This window comes from Suncus etruscus, chromosome 2 (genome assembly GCF_024139225.1).
Source record: "Suncus etruscus isolate mSunEtr1 chromosome 2, mSunEtr1.pri.cur, whole genome shotgun sequence".
In the NCBI taxonomy this organism is placed as follows: Eukaryota; Metazoa; Chordata; class Mammalia; order Eulipotyphla; family Soricidae; genus Suncus; species Suncus etruscus.
In genome coordinates, this window is record NC_064849.1 from 96,571,983 (window position 1) to 96,592,600 (window position 20,618).

A 20,618-nucleotide genomic window follows, 5' to 3' on the forward strand; every position below is an offset into this window, starting at 1 on the left:
TCATAGAACTATGGTTCTATGGGCCCAAAGGCTGACAAAAGCAGAGATGAACTGCATGTCAGAGTGTAAAAGCTGCATGAGTTTTCCTGTCTCCTCATTACAGCCATTGTGCCAATAACATAATCTAAGAAAAAAGATGAACATCGTTACCAGTCTCAGGAAGCCTTCTTTTAGTTCTGAGACAACAGGACTGGAGTTAGTGCCCTAATTATATGCTCCATTTTGGAAACAAAGTTTCAACGATATTTAAGAGCCAGAAATCAACCTAGCCTTTGGGGAGCGTTTCCTAACATCTGCCAAATCAAACTGAGTGACAACTCTTTGCATCTGATAGTATTTGCTCTCATTATAACCTTGTTTTGAAAACTTGGTTTGAAAAATCAAGACTGATTCATGAAATTAGTATGTTTTGTGCTTTGATCTCACATCTTTTCAGAAAAGCTATAATTATAAATTCCCATAATTTAAGTCAGGGCTCCAGAAACCACACTAATTTATCTATTCACCAAGGTAGATCTCATGAGTGGTTTGTTAATTCTCCATGGAAGAATAATTGGGTCATGTTTTTTAAAATTCTTTTGTTTATCATTTGAGTGGACTATCATTTTGATTGTATCTCTTTCCTTTAGTTGTGAAGATGTAAAAGAACAAAGCCAAGACACAATATTTTGGTACAGCATGTGCTAGTTTGCTCAGGGGATTTCCACTGGGGTGCTTGCCAACTTTGGGTGGGGCAGGAGATACCCAAAGACCTCAGAGAGAAACTCAGAAAAAGCATGAGGAGCTCAAAGGAAAGAGAAACGTTTGTATCTGGATGGAGATTATGGGAGAAGCTGGTATCTGTTCTACTTTCTTCCTGCAGGTCACTTCAGTCCTTTAGAAATGTACAAAGTTAGGGAGAAATGCCTTGCTCCACTGTTCTCTAATGAGAGTCTGTACTGTGTCACTTACAGGTCAAGACAGAGTGCAGCGATAAAAAAAGTAGATAGGCACGTTTTTCCAGAGCATCCAAATTCCCTAATCTGCTTTCAGGAACCTTGAGCATTGTTTTTGTGTGTTTGCTATGATCTAACTCAGAGAGATCACATATTGCAAGGCAAAGGTCTCTCATTAAGTTGTTTGCCTTCCAGGATCTTAATATTAGACTGTGAGCAAAGCAAATCTTTATTGAAGATTGGACTTTATTGGACTCTCTCACTTTCCTTCTTTTAATCATGACCTTTTCTTTTCCCTTTTTATATGTTATCTTGTATTTTTATGAGAACCTTATGGTGTGAATCATAAAATGTTAGATATTTTATTGTGTCATGCTCAAGTAGAACAGACACCCAGTGACACTCCCAATACTACTCTCTTTTTCTCTGTCTACCTCTCAAATTTTTCAATTTGTGAATAAGCACATAAAGAATATTTTCTATCCTCTCCATGCTGTAATGAGTTAGGTGCCTTTGACATATAACTAGTAGAGTTTGAAGGAACTCTAAGAATGGACCCTTTAGCAAGATTTAAGATTCAGGAACTTTCATTTTGGAGAATATTCATCCCTTGTTTGGCTACTCTGGTAAGTTCTAAGTATCCCCATTTTCCCAATCAGATAAAAATAAAGATCTTCAAGAAAAATTCATGCTGGACATCTAAATTTAAAACTACTCTTCAGGAGACAGGGATATGGCTTAACTGCTAGACCATATGCCTTATAATAAATGTATAGTCCCAAATTTGATTCCCAGTGCGTTGTGGCATTTCCCCCCCCCCAGTACTGCCAGATGTAACAGCCCTGGGCATTGCTTACTTTAATTCATCCCCAGCCCCTCTGAGTGTGACTCCTGAAAAAAAAAATTGAAACTTTATTCTTTGAATTGGCTATTTAGGAACTAACACTTCATTTCTATTGTTGGCAGAAATCATAAATTTAGTGGAGCAAATACAATAACCTAAATACGATGCAAAACCATTTTAAGAGAAAACATATTTCTCTGATTTTTTATATATAGTATATACAATAATTCTTAACTACTTAGTAATTTGTGCTAAATTTGTGAAAAGACTTAAAGGACACTCACCTGGCGATGGCTCTTGAAGGACAATGATTGAAACAATAACAGCATCAACAATCAGCAGTAATTGCTGTTATAGAAATATCCAGGGTAAAATCTGATGTTGAAACATTTTCGCGGAATTTCAAAACATATTCTATACTAAAGTTTCTGTATTATAGAAGGATATTATTGAGGTACATTATAAGAAAAAAATTAATACCGAATTGACATTCTCTATGCCCTCCTTCTAGCTCACTTACTTTTCTATATACATTTAACCCACAAGAAAACAATCCTGAGCACTTACTTGTACTTTGGTGGGAAAAGATCTGGTCTAGGGCTAAGCTTTATGGGACAATATTTGCCTTGCAAGTATTGTATTAGATCTTAATACCTGACAAAAACAAACAAAAACAAAACTAAACTAAAAATTCAGGTCAGTTAAAAAAGAATTAAAACATTTCAGAGTGTCAAAGAGCTGTAAATGGTGGAGGGTAGCTAATCTCACTAGTCCTAAATGAGGCATCTTTATCAGCATCTGCTGAGTCAGTCCTTAGAGTTCTTAGGGGGAGTCCCAGAGTCATGAAGTTTCATTTCCAGGAGCATAATCTTTTCCTTGTTGTGGCTCTTCTTTCATTTCCCTTTCCTCCTTGCCCCATGTTGTCAGCCCCATGCCTCGCAGTTGTTTGTGATCTTTATGGGCACAGTGTAAAATGTCACTGCTGTTTTGCTTCTATTAAGTTATAGTCTCTGTCTATATCTGTCTGTCTAATCAACTAGAAATGTTTCCATATTTTTTTTTGTTGGAGACATTTTTCCTGTGAGAAAATGAGTTTTGAGGACAGGACACTATCAAAACTGCCACCCAAGACCAGAACCTGGGTAGGATCACTAGTGACACCATATTTTTCTCAAAAATACTATAGACCACTATGCCTGACACTCAAGTTGTGATCATAAGCCTGTTGTGAAGTGTCTTCTTAGAAGGACCTGAACAGGATATTTGGAGTTGAAAATAAACCCACACCCTGCTCCAGTTGCCCATAGAAGTGCCATGATCTACAAACATTGCCATAAAGCTGCCTACTTGCTCAAAGCCACTACATATATACTGACCTTATGATGGTATGTCTCTTTAGTTAAGCTCTTGTCCTCCATGAGACATTTTGTGAGGGATTCACAATCTCAGTGCCTCATTTGTGCTCAAATCTTCAATTCTGGGAAAATTGGTAAGAACTCGGAAATGAACTTATAAGCATTCTGTATTCAGAGTCCTCACAAAGTTTGTTAATTATCTGTAATTTTCCCAGTGAACCATGTACCCATGTACAGTAACATTTAAAGTCATCCTAAGTGATGCTATTGTACATGGAACTGCCATAAAGAACCAGCATGCTTTCTTAAATGGAGAAATAAAAGAATTGAGTATTTAAATATAAAGCATTATTATGTAAAAAGGACCATAAGTATTTAAATATATTCATGCATATATAGATATCTATTTGGATACAGTGCTTTAAAAGACTATTAATGACAGGTTTTGTGCATATAACACCATACACTCTACCTGATGCCTACTTCCATTGTCAGGGATCCCTCTCAGCCAACCCCTCCGCTGTCTGTCATAAGCTCATTTCTGTAAACCAGTTCTCAAGCTCTTGTTTTTGACCTTTTTATTCCTACACTTCATTTTCTTATAGATCATATTAGAAAAAGGTCATTCTCTACTTGTCTCTCTTTTTGACTGACTTTACTCAACATGATACCCTACAGTTCAATACATAGTGGCAACTGGCGTGATTTTGCCGTATATATTCATTGTGTATTCGTATCACAGTTTCTTAATTTGAGCATCTCTTTTTAAGACCTATCTAGATTTTAGGTATTGCAAACATTTCTTCAATGTATGCAGGAATGCAATGACTTTTCAAAATAGTGCTTTAGGACCCTTGGGGGTAGTTGTCGAAAAGTGGAATTTCTAGGTTCTACAAGAAGCACAATTCTTACTTTTTGAGAAATGTTCATATTGTTTTCCAATGTGGTTGAATCAATTGACATTCCCATTAATAGTGGAGAACTTTTCCTCACATCTATGACAACTCTGTCTGCTTTACCCTGTTGTCATATATGCCAGTCTCACTGGTGGTTACTCATTGTTGTTTTGACTTGCATATTTCTGATGATAAGTGATGGAGAACATATTTTAATATGCCTGTTAGCTATCTTTATTATATTCTTCAGAGAAGAGTTGATTCATCTATTCTCTTCATTTTTAAATAGGGTTGTCAACATTTTGGTTGTTGTTAAGTTTTAAAAGTGCTTTATATGTTTTAAATATTAACATTTTGTCAATGAATGGTGAGTTAATATTTTCTCCCAGTCTGTGAGGTAATATTTTATTACAGTAGTGATTTGTTTTGTAATGCAGAAATTTCTTAATTTGATGCAGCCCCATTTGCTAATTGATGCTTCCATTTTGGTCAGAGGCATTAGATCATTGTAGATGCCTCAAATTCAATGTTATGAAGGGCTCTGCATGTTTTTCTCAATGTGATTTATGAATTCAAGTCTGATAATGTGATATTTAATCCATTTTCAACCGACTTTGGACCATGGTGTGAAATAAAAACCTGAGTTCATTAGGTCACATGTGACTCACCAGTTTTTACACCATTGAATTAAGTTTAAGGATGCATTTGTCACTTTCAGAAATTGGGAAGTCACCTACTTTTGCTTTCCCACATGCAAACTTGTATGCTTTTACTATCAATTTTCTCAGGAAATTTTGGGAGTTGATATAAATTTTTGTTATTATTGTACATACTAGGCACTAGGCAATACTGCAGGCTACAAGGAGACTCAGGAATGTGTGACTCTGACAAAGATGTGAGTTTATTTCTCTGGTATAGAAATTTGCATTTCACAGTTAGAAGCAATATGAGTTCATTAGGAATCCACTATCCTCCCATTTCTTAAGACTTTAATGTATGTATTTGAAGCTTGCCTAGTAATTTGATCTCATTTTAGCTTTTGAATATTAGATATATAGAAAAGTAAAGGCTTCTTTTTGGTGGTGGTGGGGGTTCTCATAGCTATGTTCTGAGTCACTCCTGGCTCTGCACTAATGATACACTTCTTGCTGTGCTTGGAGAACCATATGGAATGCCAGAATTGAACCAAAGTCAGCAGTGTGCAACGTAAGTGACCTACCCTTTTTATTATCTCTGACTCCCAAACCGCTTCCTTTAAAAAGACTTTAAATGGAGGCACTGTTGTTTACAAAAACAATGGTAGAGTTTCATATATAAAACATTCTAGCACCATCTTCCGCTAGAGTGTTTCCTTCCATTGCTGTTCCAGTTTCCTTTTTAAAGATAAATTGAAAGTTGCATATATTACTACTATTCTCATTCTATTCGTCAGAAATTACTCACCATAGCCATTTTAGCTGTCAGTTAGAAAGGCTAATAAAGTCTGAAAAGGAGTAACTATGTTTCTGTAGGGAGAAAGGAAAATGTAGTCTGAAAAGAGAGCTATGTTCAGGAGTCAAACTGGGGTTAGTTTCTGTTCATAAAAGGAAGAATGCAGGGATGTCAGGAGGCAGGTTGGAAACTCTGGATTTTGTACCAGCGCGTATACTGAACTCTTTTACTAAAGGAACCCTGAGTTCTCCTGTTCATTGTGTCAATCTGGGTTCTGCTTGCCCTGGTCACTTTATAGTGTCACTGTCAGAGCAAAATCCTGGGTGTAAATCAAAATTCAGATTCTCTTCAGATTCATTACTCTGCTCTCAAGATTTTGGGGGTTCTTCACAAAGGTCTCGGGGTCACCTAGGAGGGGAGTGGGGGAAGCTAAGCCATTGTGCACGTGAGTCTAGGTTCTCCTTGGTGATATATTATTCACTGCCCCTTTCTACTGCCCCTCCCAATTCCTACCCATAGTTTTCACTTCCTTTTGGTGGGTGGCTCTATTCAACAATTTTTTCCCATACAAAAGCTCCCATTCTGGACTTGACTCAGGGAAGAAAGGTTCTGGTTGAATCACTGAATGCCATATTAGTTGTTTCCTTATTTTGGAAAAACAAACACTACATAGCAAAGTTAGATAAAGGGGGTAGCCTCAACAAACAAAATATCTTCAAATCTTGCTAATGCTGTCTCACCAATTAAGATCACACATAATGTTTGGTCTCATTTTCATTTCTTAGTAACCAGGGAAGAGAAGGGGTGAGAAATTAAGGGAAGAGCTGAACTGATGTGAACAATTACCATATGGTCTACATACATGTCTGGATAAAATGAGAATCTGAGGCTAAGTTATGGTTGTTGTAGACTATGTTATGTGTTGTACCAGATATTAACTCTGCTCCAAATAGGCACTAATCACAGAATACTAGGTATCACATTCGTGTGTAGTCTTATAGATTTCTTGTATGGCAGGATCAAGGCTCTACGATATTTTGTTTTTCTAGAATACATTGCTTTTATTGATGTCATCAGAAGATAGACATGTGGAGAGGGTGACAATGGTATCACTTGCTTCCCTTTTCCTTTAGAAAAGGTCCTTTTATTATTATTTTTATATTTTTGTGACTTAATTTACTCTTTATTGTTTTTATTAAGGTACCATGATTTAGAACTTTGCTAGGTTGTTTTTTGCTGTTTTACCCCAATTTTTTTTTATTTTTAATATGTAAACATTGATGCAAAGAAAGAGGACAAGGTAAAGTTACAGTGGAAGGACAATCACCCAAAAACAGAGTTCTCAGAAGAAATTCCCCTGCTGACACCTTAATTTTGAACTTACAATCAAAGGAAAATAAAACAGAACCCATGTAGAATTACTTTGTCCCTCAAGACCCCAGATTGTAGTACATTATACTATTTCTTAGCGGTACACAAAGCTATCTAAAGCCATAAAATTTATGTAACTCCTTAAACTTGAAGACATAGTAGTTTTTTACATTTACATGCACATGCATATTAGTTTAAGTTAACCTCAAAAGTTTAAGTGGTTTTTTTTTTTTAAGGTTTAGAGTCAAAGGAGCACAGTAAAAATGGTGTTAGAGTGGAATTATCATTTGCATAGGCCCACCAAAGTATGGGGGACATGGAAAGGAAAAACCTTGACCTAAATACAAGGAGACCCTACCCCTGAAGTTTCCTGGCATAAGACCAATTCTAGGCTCCAGGCAAACTAGTTTGTCCAAACCAGGTCTTTGTAGTGCCAATACAATTTTATTTTTCACACAGTCTCTGTTGTTGGTATCATGTTTCTGTATTGAAGATCCTGGAATCTGTATATCCTATATTGAAGTCAGGATGGTGAGAAGCATACTCTACTTTCAACTCACAATTAAAGGGCAATGCAGAAAGCCCTGTCCAATAAGCAGGTCGTTGTTGTAGAATGTTGTTAGTTTTACATATTATGCATATATTGTTTCAACACCCATTTTCAGAGTTTTCACACACCCTCCACCAGTAGACAACTTTAAAAATTTCCCCTTTGAAAAAAATTTCGCTCCTGAGAATTTTTGAGTGAAAAAGGTAGAATTAAGTGAACTTTAATGCCAGTTCCATGTAGTTGCAGTAATACTGCAACTTAAGTAATACCTTAATAAGGTAAAGAAATTAGACGATACACACAATCTTTTCCTTCCTTCCTTCCTTCCTTCCTTCCTTCCTTCCTTCCTTCCTTCCTTCCTTCCTTCCTTCCTTCCTACCTTTCCTTCCTTCCTTCCTTCCTTCCTTCCTTCCTTCCTTCCTTCCTTCCTTCCTTCCTTCCTTTTCCTTCCTCCCTCCTTCCTTCCTTCCTTCCTTCCTTCCTTCCTTCCTTCCTTCCTTCCTCTCCCTCTTTCTTTCTTCCTTCCTTCCTTTCCTTCCTTCCTTCCTCTCTCTCTCTCTCTCTTTCTTTCTTTCTTTCTTTCTTTCTTTCTTTCTTTCTTCTTCTTTCTTTCTTTCTTTCTTTCTTTCTTTCTTTCTTCTCTTTCTTTCTTTCTTCTTCTTTCTTTCTTTCTTTCTTTCTTTCTTTCTTTCTTTCTTTCTTTCTTCTTTCTTTCTTTCTTTCTTTCTTTCTTTCTTTCTTTCTTTCTTTCTTTCTTTTCTTTCTTTCTTTCTTTCTTTCTTTCATCTCTCTCTCTCTCTCTCTCTTTCATTCATTCTTTCTTTCTATTTATTTCTTTTCTTTCTTTCTTACTTTCTTTCTTTCTTTCTTTCTTTCATTCTTTCTTTTTTTATTCCCTTCTTTCTTCTTTCTTTCTTTGTCCTTCCTTCCTTCCTTTCTTCCATCCTTCCTTCCTTCCTTCCTTCCTTCCTTCCTTCCTTCCTTCCTTCCTTCCTTCCTTCCTTCCTTCCTTCCTTCCTTCCTTCCTTCTTTCTTCCTTCCTCCCTTCCTTCCTTCTTTTTCTTCTTCCTTCCTTCTTTCCTGTCCATTTCTTTTTGTCTTTTTTTCTCTTTCTGTCTTTCTCTCTTCCTTCCTTTCTATTTTCTTTTTTCTCTTTTTTAATTCTTCCTTTCTTTTTTCTCTTTCTCTTTTATTTTTTCTTTCTTTCCTTTTCTCCTTTCCCAACCTTCCTCCTTCACTTCCTTCCTTTCTCCCTCCCTTTTCCAACCCTCCCTCTCTCCCTTCCTCCTTCCCTCCCTCCCTCCATTCCTTCTTTCTCCTCCTTTCCTCCCTCCTTTCCTCCCTCCATTCCTCCCTCCACTCTTCCCTCCCTTCCTCCCTCTCTTTTCCCTTCCCTCCCTCTTTCCCTCCCTCCTTTCCTCCCTTCCTCCCAAGTTGACTCTGGTATCCTGAACTAGTTTTTTTATTCAAGATAAGTTTTGGCACTGCCTTCATTATCCCAGCAGCCTGTCTTTACATTTCTCTTATTAAGTGAAACTCAGAAGTACAAATGTTCCAGTACCCTATTAATTGATCCAATATGGCAAAACTCAGCTATTTTCTCTGTTTCAAACTGAGCATTTAACATATTCTGTACTAAACTGGGTGATAAAAAGACCATAAAAACCCTTTTATAGCAGAACTTCTCTTATCTGATCTTCTTTTAACTGATCCTTCAAGGGTCTCTACTTCCTCTACAACACTGCTGAATTATAGGTCACATTGATTAGCCAAGACAGACCTCGGACAAGGGGAGTTGCTTATTTAGTGAAGATAAGTGGAATTTTGCCTCATAATTAATTATTCCAGATGTACTAGTTCTTTTAATTACACAGGTAACTAAAACACGTTTAATACAATTCAAAAATTCTATCTGTTAGGCATTTGAACTACATAAAAAATAAAGATGATTTGTTCATTACATTGAAGTTTAAAATTGCAATCATATTAGTTGTGATATAATCATAAATATCTAAAAATAATATCCATTATGTTTTAAGTATTAATAGTTTATTAATTCATTTAGAAGAATGAATTCATTCTTCATTTAGAAGAAACATAAATATTAAATTTATTGATGTATATGCATGAGAACAATATTAAACTCTCACACTGTATCTAAATCAAACAAAGATATAAAACTTTTCAGTTTTATGTCAAGATAACAAAAAACAAATATACAATAATTATCTGTAAATTAAAATGTTTAGGCTATAATTTTTAATAAATATAATATTTCTCTTATTTTCAGTTAAATAATAGGACAAAGTGTTCCACAAAATGATATTGCTGTTTCTTTTACTTATATAAAAGTTTAGTTGTTTTATTTATTATTTTCTGCAGCCATTTAATGGTACTTTTGTTTCATTACAAATATGAAACATCAAAAGAAAACAAAAAATATGAAATATCTAAAATTTAGGATTAAACTACTGATGTCACAACTAGGTGTTACAAATTAGAATACCCATAGCAAGAATTAAGTAAATAAAAATTTGGTAGGAAAGCTATTTCTAGGTAATGCTTTTCTAGCTAACTTTTTTTAAAATTTTATCTGGCAATGCTGGTATCTATTTCTTGCTCTGTGAGTAGAGTTCACTCCCAGTAGTAGCTGGGGGTTCATGCAGTACTGGGGATTGAATCTATCTAACTTATCTAGATAACATTACTAAATTATAATATTCACTTTTTAAAATTTCATTGAGTGATGGAGAGTAGCTCTAAGTGAATGGAAAGGTTTCAAAAACATATTTATTCTTCACATGGGAGATAAGAATATTAAACAGATAAGACAGTTAAGATTAAAATATAACATAGAAAAGACTAAGTGCCATTAGTGAACCTTAAAGTTACAGATCTCATGAGAGATATTTTGTCCTTGCAAGTTTCTCCTCTGAATCTTAACTTTCTGATTTTACAAACTTATTTAATAAAGCCTTTGCTAAGGGAACTATGAGCTATAAAACATTTAGCAGGGTCCTGGCACATAAAAAGGTATCCAGCAAGCAAGTAGTTGCTCTTATTTCTGCCTGGCCTATCAGATCTGCTCTTATCCTTTGGACAAAGATTCAGTCTGAAAGTCTGGGGTCTTCCACACAATCTCCAAAACCAAACCAAAATAATAGCTGGAAAATTGATTCTGAGAGTTCCAGTGCACAATGCACCAAGCATTGTGCTTTTAGTTTTCATTTTTGTGTTACTTATTGCCATTCTTGAATGATCTCTCTCAAGTTCGCCTTGTCCCAGCATGCTGGAGGAAATGGGTACTCTGGAAAGAAAGAACAAAGCATTTTATTCTATGGGATATTTGTGATACAATAAAACTCCTCATTTTGCTGAGAAAGAAGATATGAAGTGAACAGTCATTCATAGTTTCCATTGATTTTAGTGGTTTTTTTTATTTTGTGTGTGGTAGAAAAATTACTTTTTAAAGCTTTTTTTCTTCTTCTTACTTTATATAAAATTTTAATCATCCCTTACTTGGGTAAAAATGTTTTTATTGTTAGTTGTTCTGTACATAGATATAGATTTTTCCCCTTTGTGTTCTCATGAACTTTGGTTCACTACTGCTCAGAAAGTTATCTCTTTTTTGATTAGAAATTAATCATTTGACTTTATTTTCCTTCTCTTTTTTCTTCCACTTTTCTCATTCTTTTTCACTCTTATGGCTATTATTTAAAGATTTATTTTTATTTTTATTTGCTGGGTCCATATTTTTTCTTTTTTCTTCCATTTTTCTTTTCTTTTTTCCTCTCTCTCTCTTCTTTCTTTTTTGGTAGTTGTCACCAAATTTTTTTCCTCCCCTTTTTCTTATCCTTTTTATCTCCAATGATGCTGGAATAGATGCTCAATCTACAACAAACTGTAAAGTGGAAACCAGTTGCACTAGCATACTGGGGGGTAGAGGAGAGAGATATGGGATGCATACTGGGAACAGGGGTGGAGGGAGGACAGCACTGGTGGTGGGAATGCCCCTCATTCATCACTATGTACCATAAATGATGCAGTGAAAGATTTGAATGCACTTTGGACACAATAAAAATTAAAAAATAAAGAAAATAATCATTTTTTTTTGTGTTTTCACATTCACAAATAAAGTGAGAAATGGGCTTCAAATGCATTCATATTTTTAGGTTTAAAGATACAATTACTTGGAGGCTTTCACTTTTATCATTTAGAAAATTAAGTCTAAAAATTTAGTCATAACAATATGAAAAAAGTTGAAGGTCTGTAGGTGCTGGCTAAGTAGCCAGATAAAATTGTCATCAACACAGAGTCTTTTTTCCCCAACGATTTAGTCAAAAAGCAGTACTTTCGTGTTTTTTTTTTTTCTGAATAACTCTAAAAATAGAAGCTGGTGCCACTATCTTTTTCTCTCAAATTTCTAGGCAGTTATTTTTCAACTACAAAAAATATTTGTTATGATGAAACAAGGAATAACCTGATGTAAAGTAAGACTCCATTAAGAATGTAAGCAGGTAATTAGAAATGCCAATGATTATAGGATCACACATGCTTTAATTAAAAAGAAAAATCTAAAAGTTGTGAATAGTAAATAGAAAGGACTTTGAGTAGGAGAGATTACAGCTCATAATCTGAAAGATACCATAAAAATAGCAATTCAAAGAATTGCAAAGAAAAAAAGTCAACTCTTACTAAGTCTTAAAATGAGCAGTAGCACCTGTAAAAAGTCTAGAGAATAAAAACACATACATGGGGGGCTGGAGAGGTGGCGCTAGAGGTAAGGTGTCTGCCTTGCAAGCGCTAGCCAAGGAAGGACCGCGGTTCGATCCCCCGGCATCCCATAAGGTCCCCCCGAAAACAGGGGCAATTTCTGAGCACTTAGCCAGGAGTAACCCCTGAGCATCAAACAGGTGTGGCCCAAAAAACAAAAAACAAAAGAAAAAACAAAAACACATACATAGAACTACCTCCCATCATTACTGTATCACCACCACTACCATCATCATCAGCGCTGAGTATCATATCTTAATTTATTTAGTTATTACAACAACCTTATTGAGTAGGAGATTGAGCCTTTGAGATGTTTAATAACTCCCTAAGGAAGATGGAGTTCTGTATGCTTCCAATCCCCCACTACTTTATAACTGCTACACAAAACTCCCTCAGAAAGTACAATTTAGATAAGAAACCTTAATGAATCCAAACTCTAAACATTTGAACCTAGCAAAAACTTTCTAAATAACTTTAATAAGCGAAGCCTCTTTTACCTTCTGGAAAAAGTCTGCATAATTGACTTCTGTTCCAATTCTTAACCTTCATTCAATATTAAGCATACACACACTTTAGCTGTTCTTCTGATGCATTCCAGTAGCCTCTTTGTTTCTTATGGGTAAGGGGAGCAATAATCTATTTTTTAGTCAATGTCTTAAATAAGCAGGACATTTCTAAGTAAATGTTAGGAATTTTTCTCTTGATGTCTTGCCCATTTCAAATCATCATGGAACTAGTTACATAGCTGATAACTGTATATATTAAAGAATTAAACTATATATTAAATATTAAATACTTAAACTATATATTAAAGAATAAATGCAGGGATGGATATTTGTAGCACTAACTGTAAAGTGGTAGTCAGAATCAGAACCATATAGAATGAACTTTATTAGAAATTATCTAGTTTAATTATTCATAAAATTTTGCTTCATGTAGTAGTTCAGGCTCATTTTCTGTTGTCAATAAAGATCAGGAATTTATATTCCTGAGCTTTCATAGGAGTCTTCATATATTCGTGGAGAACTTTATAAATTCGTGCATCTGACCTTCCAATTCTCTTATTTTTAATTGATATATCATCTTTCACATGTTTATCTGAAGAGTTCTGATGTTCTTCAAGTACTTCTGCTTCATATTAAAGAATCTAGAATGGGATGGGGATACCAGCAAATGTTTATACTAATTCTCTTGAAATATCATATGCTTTGACTTGGAAAAAAACTCTTGTATTCCCCTTGGGGGGAAAAAGCATATGGTAATGTTATTTTATTGGGGAGTAAAAGAACAAACAGGTTTTTCAAGAATAAGGGAACTTCTTATTTAAATATTTAGAGTATAAAAATAGGTTGACTTCAAGTTTTAAAAAAGGTGCTGGGGAGGAAGCTTCAGAAAGATTAGGTTTTCCTGTTTACATAATAAGACAACAGTTCTTCCTTGATTCATGGTCTTTTATTTCATGAAGCGAAAATCACCAGAACTTGAGTTACTTTGAAGCAGTAGTATGTTATGAAACTGTATTTAAACCTGCAGAAGTCCATCTCGTTTTCTAAGTAATAAAAGCACAATAAAAGTTATAGTTAGTTTTGAATTGAAATGATAAGAATTCTTCACACTACTCTTATGCTATGTTCTAAGGCTTAGCACATTTTACCCCCATTATTTATATGAATATTTCACCCTTTGCACTGTCAGCCAACTAAGTCAGCACTTTGGGCTAAAACCATGTTGATATCAGGTTGTGTTTACAGGCACCAGTTGTTCTTGAACAAAGAACTGTTTAATCTGATATTTTGTCTGTGGTTCATAGGTGTCAAAAACATTTTCCCCAATGAGGGAAACACCCCAAATGCAGGTAATTAACACTTTGGCAACTTGAGAAAAATTATTGGACAATCAAGTAATATGACTTAGAGAACTTTAAATACTAGACCTTCTCAAAGTTTATTTTATTATCATTTTGAATTGCATTGCCATTGCTAACTGATAAATATTTAAAGCTTCTTTTCCTTACAATTATTTTTATTTTAGAGACTACACTTCATGTTTTCCAATTTTAAAAATAAATGTTATTGAGGCATCATCCATGCTTTACAATATTGTTTGCAGTTGAATTTTCATTCATACAGTTTTCCAACATCAACCACATCACTAATGTCAGCTTCCTTCCACCAATGTCCTCAGTTTCCCTCCCAGCCCCCAGTATAATCCCTTGACAGGCACATTTTAAAGTTTGGTTGTTATAGTTTAAACTTCATGCTTTCAGGTCTGTATTCTGGTATGTAGCTATTCTGTCCTCTACTCAAGTATGTCTGAGACCCCTACACTCTACCCATACTGTCCACCTCTTTTTGCTTCTCTCCTTGATTTCTTTCTTTCCCTGTGTTTCTCAGTTCTTTAGTCTAGAGACCAGCGTTACCTATGCTTCTCCACTTTTATACTTTTAATTCTATTTCCTGTTGTTCTGGATACCACAGCTAAGTGAGATCATCTGGTATTTGTTTTTCTTCTTCCGGCTTACTTCACTTATCATGATCTCCTCCAATTTCTTTTTTGCAACCTCATAGTATTTCATTGTGAACTATAGTTTTTTTATTAATATCTTTATTTAAACACCTTGATTTAAGTTTAAGTCATGTAAAGAACATCCCCTTCACTAGTGCATGCACTACAGTTTTATTATCATCTGTTATTAGACATCTAGGTTGATTCCATATCCTAACCATTGTACTAAGTATTGCAATTAATAATGGTGTAAATACACAATTCTGAAGGAATGATTTTATGTTAGATACCCAAAAAAAAAAGAACTTCTGGAATAGAATAGAATACATATGGTGGGGCCGGAGAGATAGCATAGAGGTAGGGCATTTGTCTTGCATACATAAAGATGGTGGTTCGAATTCTGGCATCCCATATGGTCCACTGAGTCTGACAGGAGCGATTTCTGAGTGTAGAGCCAGGAGTAACCCGGGAGTGATCCAGAAAAAAATATACATATGTGACTCTGTTCTTACTTTTCTGAGAAATCAGTATACTATTTTCCATAGGGACTATAGCAGACAACATTCCCATCAAGAGTGGATGAATACTCACCAATACATGTTTTAATATGTGCAATTATCAGTAGTCAATGATATGAATAAAATGATATCTCATTGTTGTTTTGATTTAGATTTCCCTATCATAAATGATGAAAGAATAGTTTCATAATCTTATTGGCCATTCATCTATCTTCTTTAGAAAATTGAATAATCATTTTTTCTACCTTTTTTGATAGTTTTTGATTACTTTTGTTTTATTTTTCCCTAAATATAATCTTAGATATTAGATCGTTATCTGATGTATCAAGTGCATCTGTTTCTTTTTTTTTTCTTTTTTCTTTATTCTTTTTTTGGGGCCACACCTGGTGACGCACAGGGGTTACTCTTGGTTATGCACTCAGAAATCACTCCTGGGTTGGGGGACCATATGAGACACCAGGAGATTGAACCATGGTTCTTCCTAGGCTAGTGCCAGCAAGGCAGACACCTTACTGCTCCTCGCCACCGCTTTGGCCCTGCATTTGTTTTCTTCCATTCCACTAGGAGTCTTTTAGTTTTAGCCTGTTTTTTTTTAATTGCCATAAAAAATCTTTGAAATCTTTGATGTTTCATTTGCTTATTTTCATTTCTGTTGTATTTCTCATTGAAATCATACTGTAAACACCCTTGTGATCCAAATCTTGGAGTGTTGTGGCATTTTTCTTAGCATACTTCATGGATTCCTATTTGATCTCAAGGTCTTTTATCCAGTTTGAATTTTGTGTTAGGAGTAAAATAACCTAATTAATATCCACCTTCATTTTTTTCACGTGTGGTTATCAATTTTTCAACTTCATTTGTTACTTTTTTTATGAATCCATTTTTTTTTACTTTTCTTTTTTTAGGGGGGGCGGGGGCTCAGTCAGCAACACTCAGGGTTACTCCTGGTTCTGCACTCAGAAATTGCTCCTGGCAGGCTCATGGGATCATATGTGATGCCAGGGATCAAACCTGGATCTATTCTAGGTCGGTCTCATGCAAGGCAAATGTTCTACCACTGTGCTATGATTCTGGCCCCAAGAACTCAGTGTTTTCTTGAAAATTAGTTGACCATGGATCTAGGATTTGTCTCTGGGTACTTGATTATAATTTATCAGTCAAAGCATTATTCTTTTTTCCAGTATCTTTTTCCCCACATAGGATAGTTCTTAATTAACCATTAACAAAACCTATGGGGAAAAAATGGAAAAAAATCTTGTTATCTATGGAGTGGAGTAGTAATATTTTCTTTTATTTTGCTCCTTTGTGTAATTGAAGAGACAGTATAATAATTATTTCAATCTATGTTTAAGCTTATTAAGTGTTTCAGAGAAGCCCAAGATAACTGGAAATAGGTCAGCCTATATTGGTAAATCATTAGCATTGAGCAATATATTCCCATCAAAGTGGGTCAGGCCAGTGTCCAGCTGAGTACAATCTTCTTGGGAAAGATATCCAGATCTTTCTCCTCTCTCCCCCCTTCTCTCTCTCTCTCTCTCTCTCTCTCTCTCTCTCTCTCTCTCTTTCTCTCTCTCTCTCTCTCTCTCTCTCTCTTTCTCTCTCTCTCTCTCTCTCTCTCTCGCTCTCCTGTCTCTCTCACTCTCCTCTCTCTCTCTCTCACACACACACATTTGCATACATGCACAAACAGCTCTTATGTAACATTTGAAAATAAGGAAGACAATAAAAGAATTATATATTTCCCTTTGATCATGTTTTAGAATGATCAGATATGAGTTGCATGTCATTCAAATAGAATTGGGTAGAATGCTAGGATCCACCAATGAGGTTTTGAGTCAGTGATAATATTATAGTAAAAATTAGCTATGGCACCAAATAATCCAGAATTAGGTAACCTAAAGGGAATGTTTAATTAGGTTCTTGATATTCAATGCTTATTATGGTATGGTACTTAAAAGTAAATAAAACTGCCTTAGACTAGTACCTCATTAAAAATAAAACAATAATCTGGAAGGATTTAATAAAGACAAATTAATTTTTTAACTATAATTTTGCTAACTATAACTATATTTTTCTAACTTTAGAACCAACACCATTGATATAATTGTTTTAGAGCCAACACCAATCAAGAGGAACTTGATTGTATACTTAAATATTATAATTTAAAAATATAAGAGGGTTGGAACATGGCACAAGTTGGCACAAGACGTCTGTTTTGCATGCACTAGCCTAGGACGAACCGCAGCTCTATCCCCTGGTGTCCCATATTGTCCCCCAAGCCAGGGGCGATTTCTGAGTGCATAACCAGGAGTAACCTCTGAGCATCACTGGGTGTGGCCAAAAAACCCCCAAAATACATATAGATTTATAAGATGACATTAACTCTAATGTTTATTTTGATGTAAGGGATATTAATTAAGAATAATTTAATAACTTAAGAAAAAAGCTCATCTTATGAAATATGACCTTTGATCAGTAAGCACTATTCCCTCCCCTATTATTTACAAATGCATGTCTTTGATACTTACACACATTAGACTAATACTCCTTAGAGAATATTAAATTGCTTATTCTTGTCATGAGGCAGGGAGTGCATCCAGTTGCAAAACACGTAACTGTGTTCTATTTGTTACATCTCTGTCTCATCATAGGGTGTCCTTTCCAGTCTGTGAATCTCCCTTTATCCTCCTGCAAGATTGTTTGCCTGCATTTTCAGGAGCCAGAAACAGGCTTAGAACCCTGAATTTCTAATTGAACTTAATAGTCTTAAGACTCTGGAGAGAAGGCAGAATAGGACTTTCTCCATGTATCTTCTGTTTTTAAATATTTAATATAACAGGTTTGAGATATGATTGATAAAAAACCTGCATATAGTTAATGTATATAGTTTAATGATCAGATATATGAAATCCTATAAGCATGTCCTCAAAAGTTTGCTCATGAAGGGGCATTTTTACATTTTTTTTAACTTTACATTAATATAAAATCCACTATCTTAAATTTTTCCAGAGGTGCCTTGTACCTTTTTAATACGACACATAGAGGTCATGCATTCTTAGGGAAGCAAGAACAATGGCTTTGACACTGACTGCCCATAACCTGGTCTATATGTGGCAAGAGAAGAAATTATAAGGTATCAAAGGTTATTCTATTTCCCTGGTAAAGACTCTCCACTCCTGAGCCAGAGAGATAGGACAGCAAGTAAGGTCCTTGCCTTGTATGTTGTAAACATGGTTTTGCCTTGAATGTCATAACCAACATGATGTAGAGCCCCCCAGATCCTCACGCTGAGCACACAGAGTCATGAGTAAGTCAGGACCAAAAGCAAAATGTGGCCCCCAAATAATTCTCTTTATTATTATTTTATGCAGGCTTAGGGATTCCTTGCCTACTTGGTACAAGACATTGGTTCTTACAAAAGAATGCAAAGGAGACACACGTTTATTTGCCATGAAGACTAAATATTGTTAACTGGTGTCTTTAGAATACTAACGGACTTTTCTTAAGTGGTAAATAAAACTTAGACCACTTTTCAAGGCTGTAGGAAAAGTTAATGTAGGTGATAAGAAAAGTGAGACAAGGTAAACTGTCTTTGTTATTTATTATTCATGGCTAGAAACTTTATTTAGGGAGAAAATTCCTTAATACAAAAGAAAGGTCGCTGATGTTGATGTTTTTTTATTTTTCACACCACACCACACACACACACACACACACACACACAAACCTACATTTATTGGTGGAAATATAGTAGTTTGATCATTGAAGTCAGATTAAAATCTGTTTTGGATTGACAAGGAGAAAAAATGAGAAAGCAATACACAGCCCCATTTCTAAAATGGTTGATGCATTGCCTTGAATTTTAAAATCAGGACTGTGGTTTGGCAATAGTCTTTGATATTATCTGAAAATCTCCAAAACAAAATGCAATTGGGGCCATTTACATTTTTTTTCTAGCTAAATTGTCATATGTGTATTTTAGGCGTCTGATTGAGCTCAGATGTGGGTAAGTGGTGGGGAGTAAAAAATAATGTTTCTTAAAAAATTGTTTCAACTTAGCTACACCTCCCATGGTTTGGTAACCTGCCCCACATTCGGCTCCATGGTGTGGAATAGCTACTGGTAACTAGGTGTTCACTTATTCAGGGAAAGAAGATGCCATTATAAGTAGTTAGCAGTTTTTGAGCTACCTAAAGTAAAATTTGTCACAATGGAATTATTTTTTAAAGTAAAAATGTTTTTTTATATAGTAGCAGAACAATTAAATTCTTAAATTCTTAAAATTAACAACACATTAACACCCAAATCAGAGCTGTATCTGCACTTTTGGCTCACACTTGAATGGACTTCCTTAATACAAGGTTCACAGTTGGCATCATAGTCATGGTACCCACTCTTTTGAACAATTGATGATAGGAAAGTTAAATCATTTCCTGTTACTATTAAGTTGTTCATCTTTTTTATTGCTTTGTTCTTTATTGCTTAAAAGTGGCAAGAATAGTACATAGGCACCAAAGTTCTAAGTAAGAATTCTCAAATATTTATCCCAGTCATTCAAAAAAAATTTAAGAGGAAGACCAGGTTCTTTGTACCTTGAAGTCTCATGATTAAAATGTATATATTTTTTCTAAATGAAACAGCAGGTTTTAAGTTACTATAAAATAAAGTGTTTCTAATATTATTATGTATAAATATATACACAATTTTATATTAATTATAAGTTTAAGTTTTTTTCATTCTCTACCCCTCTCATTTTTATTTAATCTGTCCCTTTACCCATAATAACTTTCTATTCCCTAAACTTAGGTTAATAACTAAACATGTGTCATCTTACAGGTATTTTTTTTTTGTTTTTTGGGCCACACACAATGATGCTCAGGGGTTACTCCTGGCAATGCGCTCAGAAATCACTCCTTGCTTGGAGACCATATGGGACGCCAGGGGGTCTAACTGCGCTCCATCCTATGTTAGTGCATTAGATGCAGATGTCCTACTGCTTCCACCACCACTCCAGCCCTCATCTCATAGTTTTTAAATGTTCAGGGAACAATAGAGAGTGCATATACATGTTCTTGTACATCAGATGCACACAAAACCTAAAATCAACATGGATTTCATTTTTTAGCTTTGATTTTGCAAAAATAGGTTTATATATACTTCTTCACTAAAGTAACTGTACTACATATTTATATACTGTGTAGAATGCTCAGACTCAAATAGAGATATCAGCTCTCTGTCCTACAATGTTCCATAATATAGATAGATCACACTAATATATAGATAATATAAAGATAGTTCCACATAAGGTAGATAGATCACACTCCCATAATTTCCTATATGTGAGCCCTAATTATTTCCACTGCAATAAACAATCTGCTATGTTTCTATAAATAAACATGCTTCTGTGCTTACATAAATGGATCTAAATATGTACAAGCAT